Raw genomic sequence first — 4779 nt, forward strand, 5'->3', positions numbered from 1 at the left:
CCACCCAGTACCTCAGTCTGTCTAACATGATGTTGTGATCAATGGTGTCAAAAGCAGCGCTAAGGTCCAGGAGTACCAGGACTGAGCACATACCTTCATCAGCAGACATTAAAAGGTCATTGGTGACTTTAAGCAGGGCAGTCTCAGTGCTGTGGTACTTCCTAAAACCAGACGGAAACTTTTCAAATATTTTGTTATTTTCCAGCACAGTGAGCAGCTGTTTGGACACAATTCTTTCTAGAATCTTTGCAATAAAAGGCAGTTTTGAAATTGGTCTAAAATTATGTGGGAGGGAGGGATCTAAACCAGGTTTCTTTAAAAGTGGGTTCACGCAAGCCGTTTTAAAATAATCAGGGACACAACCAGTAGATAGGGGGCTGTTGAAAACAGAGATCAAATGGGGCCCAACAGAATCCATTATTTTCAGTAAAAATTTTGTAGGTGATACTGTTTTTAAAAGCTCGATGGGATACAACTGGTTAAAACTCTCTTGTTGCTGGTGAGGAACCTCTGAGTAAGAGGCCACGGGGGTAATAGAGGCTCTGATTGACACCACCTTATTGGTAAAATAAGATAAAAACAATTCACAGTCATCATTACTTCCAGCTGAGGCACAAGGAGGGGTTGGGTTTACCAGCTGATCCACAGTCTTAAACAGAAACCTGGGATTGTGTTTATGTGTAGTAATGAGTTCAGAAAAATAGTGTGTTCTCGCATCCTTAACCATGTTATTGTAGTTAATTACTAAATCCTTCAGACTGAGGTAATGGACTTGGAGACTGGATTTTTCCATCTGGGCTCTGCTTTCCTGCATTCCCTTTTTAGGCTGCGAATGCTGTCATTTATCCAGGGTTGCTTACTAGCTTTAGGCGTAGGCCTAACCTTTAGAGGAGCAGTAATATTTAGTGACGACAAGCAGATATGATTGAAGTGATCGACCAGATTGTTGGTGTTGGAATCAGACAGGTGTTGGCTTTGGCTCTGAAAGAATGTGCAAAACTTTGAAACACTTTGTTCATTAAAGATGCGAAAACACACGGAGCTTGGTGAGGCGGCATGAGTAACAGGTGAATCACAGCTAAAAACAATACATCTGTGGTCAGATATGGTCATGTCCACTAATTCCACAGAGGAAATGACACCCAGGGATATCACCGCAACAGGAAGCACTAAAGGTCAAGTGGTGAACTTATCCCCTCTGTCAGCTGACTGATGGTGGATCAGTCAGACGAAGGAGGTGGACACTAAACTCACACATCAACAAGCCTTGTTCCCCACACAGTAAGAAGAGATGGCTTCCTTTAGTGAACTGAAGTGATTAGCAACTCTATTTGAGGACAATTCTACCAGCCATGTCTTCCTTCCTTTTTGTTTGGACACTGACAGTGTTTTCAGTTTGTGGCATGCACAGACACAGAACTGCGGTAAAGTGAGCCGTTGTTTGTGACAAGCAATCGGTCAGCTAGTAGCAGCTAAATCTGGAGTGCACACGTATATGACTCTGTATAGTAAATTCAGTTTTAACGAGCAGAGTGAGCTGACAGGCAGGTTAGAGACTTTGTTCTGTCATTTTCTCTGTTTACAAAGACAAGTGATGCAGTCTGAGAGTTTTATCTTAAGAGAGGCTATCAAATGTGATGTTCTTCCAAAATAATACTAATTTTAATAAATACAAATGATTTTGTCCCAGGATTTATTATGCATTTCTTCTACTTCATTGCATGATATAGAATAATAAGTTGAGATCTATTCTCCGTTCATCCGGCACTGCAGCAGCTAAGAAAACCCATTTAATCCCAAAAATGTTTTTCATTTAGGCAGGCTGGAGCAGAAAACAACTTACCTTTCTCAAGTTATACAGTAATGTCACATATGTGTATGAAGGCGGATCAAACACAGCTAATCTTAAATGTCAAAGTAGAGAGGAGCCTAGTAGGCCTATTCATTTTCATTCTTTACACATTACACAAGATGAATAAGCTATGCAGACAGTTGTAAAAAATCTTGTATGTTCTCCACTTGTTATCCTGTAGTTACACAGTAATATTAGGGTGTGGGCTGTATGAAAAGTACCCACTGTTCTCCCATCATCACACAGTGACGGTGAGATATATGCCGGTCTCCTATTTTTCCTCTGTATCTACACATAAACAAGACATGTAAGGGGGAATATAAAAGGAATTTATTTTCTTGCTCTCCTACTCTTCTTCTTCTTTGCTGTCCTCTGATGAATATGGTTATGACCACCTAATGCCTCCTCCTCTGTCTTCTGTGCAAGACATAAAAGAACAGTAACTAGCCTACATTAAATCATTTTGATTGTGGAGTAAAGTTAACTTTAAATTGACTTCATTAAAACACAAAACATGGCTTAATAACTATCACATTTAACAGAAGCATAAAATTTGGCTTAACTGTCAACATTAGTTTATTTGTTAGTCACCATTAACGTTACTAGCTTGAGCTTTAACGTTAGCCTATATTGCATGACTTTTCCTCTTGTCATAGCTTAACAAATTACATGTATTATACATAGTATTTCTTACTCACCCCTTGTTAAATCACTGCATCTCCTGACACAACACCATGGTTGAATTTTCACCCTGAATGGCGTTTTTGTTGAAACAGCAGCTGACGGTAGCAGAGCGACGGAGCATTTACAATAAAGGCTCAAATACGAGTGCACTCCAGATTTAGCTGCGGCTAGCTGACCATGTGGTTCTCACAAACAACAGCTCACTTTCCCGCAGTTCTGTGTTTGTGTAAGTTGCTAAATAAAAACTCTATAGGTCAGAGTGTTGTGAATAATTTTAGAGCATTATAGCCTAAATTGTTATCATTTATTACTAGAGCAATGGAGGTCTACATTGTCATCATTTAAAGTGTTATTTTATAGTGTAAAGTTAGGATCACAGTGTTAAAACTCTTCTGAGTGTGTGTGTGCTCCTTTCTGTATCTAACTGCCCAGGCTCAGCAGCAGCACGTGTGTGTGTGAGCAAGCATGTGTGCTTTGGGAGCAGAGTGAGGGAGCACAGTAAGATAGCAAGACAGCATCAAAAACACCTGCAAAGGAAAATGCAGAGGCAGATGAAAGTTGTAGTACAAAACATACATCATTATAGTCCATCACAGTAAGAATGTCCTGTTTCTAGCACGGAGCACAAACAACACCAGTTTATTGGACACAGAGAGGAGGAGCAGCTCAGTCAGGGACTTCCCCACCAAATGCTGAAAATGCTGAGGCACGTGAAAATCTGGGGCTTTCTCAGACCCAGGTGCAGTAGGAAAGAGAGCCAAGAGATGATGTGAAGCCAAGAAACAGAGCTATAAAAGGAGGTCCAAAAAGAGGTGAAAGTCAGTTGTTATATGATTTCATGTCAACTCTGGTCTCTGTTCCGGTAACAGAATGGGGCTCTGTTTTGCATCGATATCTGACCACCTTTTTTATTCCAATTGGTGTCTATTTTTGTTGATAATAAAAATGTTGGTAAAAGTTCAAGCTTTCTTATCTGGCCCAAGTCTTTTTACACGACAAGAGCGTCCACGCGAAAAAGAAGGAAGACATGGCTGGTATTGTTGTCTTTAAATAGAGTTGCTAATCACATCAGTGCACTGAAGGAAGCCATCTCTTGGGACTGCTTGAGGTGCAAGCTTGTTGATGTGTGTGCATGTAGAGTTTTGCCGTCTGACTGGTCCACCAATAGGCGATAAGTTGACCCTTTGAGACACAGCCCCTCCTCATTTGCATAATGAGGCAGAAATGCATAGGGAAATGTAAAAAGGACAAGCAGAAATAAATTGTATTGAAGAAATAAATAGAGTAGAAAATACAAAGGGGAGAATAAGACAGACAAAAATATTAAAACACACACATAAATAAATACATTTAAAAAGAAGTAAATAATAAATAAATAATAAGTTTAAGATTATAACGGACAATAAATAAATAAAGTAATTAATACAAAGGTGAATAAATAATCTCATTAAAAGAGATATATACATTTATGTCTCATTGTATAATTTAATTACTGCCTACATTTATTTTTTTACTGTATTTTTTGTGCATTTAATCAGATCAGATTTATTTATTGAGCATTAATTTATTTCTGTATTTATTTTTAAATTTATCAGAATCCGGCTGCATTGTCTCTGGATGGAAAAACACATTTTACCAGCACTAGCAGAAAATTCACACTGGGCTTCACGCAACTTGGGTTCTGTGGCTCTTAACTTTTCCTGGGACCTTGATTTCTTCTAGGCAACTATCAGGTCTTCCCCATGTTTGTGGTTGTGTGTACTGAACCAGACTGAGGGATTAAATACTTTTCTTAGGTTAACATTTCTGTACCATAAAATTATTAATTCTAATATTTTGAGATACTTGATTTTTTATTTCCATGAGGTGTAAACCATAATCATCAAGATTAAAAAACTAAATATTTAACTAGAATATATGAACATTTCAGTAATTTATTAAATCAAGGAACATTTTAACTTTTCCATGATTTTCAAAACATACATACATGGTGATTCTTTTTATTATACCTTGTTTTCATGGTAAACCATAGTACCATCTGGTGGTTTTATTGGGTAAGATATATTTCACAAAAAGTGGTATAGTTGTTTGATTGCATCATCTATGTATATCGTGAGTGTGGTCCAGCCGATTAATTTCAAGTCAGCTGTTGTGATACTGATTCCACTAAGAAATATTTGTTGTAAGTTCTGTTATTTCTGATGATTACAGAGGCACTAAAACAAATACATTCTAATAATAAA

General features: G+C 37.9%; 1 long non-coding RNA gene across 1 annotated transcript; it reads right to left on the reverse strand.

Moving 5' to 3' along the window:
* Positions 1–2160: 2160 nt before the first annotated feature.
* Positions 2161–2652, reverse strand: LOC123973813. Its single transcript, XR_006825705.1, has 2 exons — positions 2551–2652; positions 2161–2269 (listed from the first exon to the last, which is right to left on the reverse strand). It is a non-coding gene; the product is annotated as an uncharacterized LOC123973813 (long non-coding RNA).
* Between the last annotated feature and the right edge of the window lie 2127 nt (positions 2653–4779).

Source organism: Micropterus dolomieu, linkage group LG07, assembly GCF_021292245.1.
Source record: "Micropterus dolomieu isolate WLL.071019.BEF.003 ecotype Adirondacks linkage group LG07, ASM2129224v1, whole genome shotgun sequence".
Lineage (NCBI taxonomy): Eukaryota > Metazoa > Chordata > Actinopteri > Centrarchiformes > Centrarchidae > Micropterus > Micropterus dolomieu.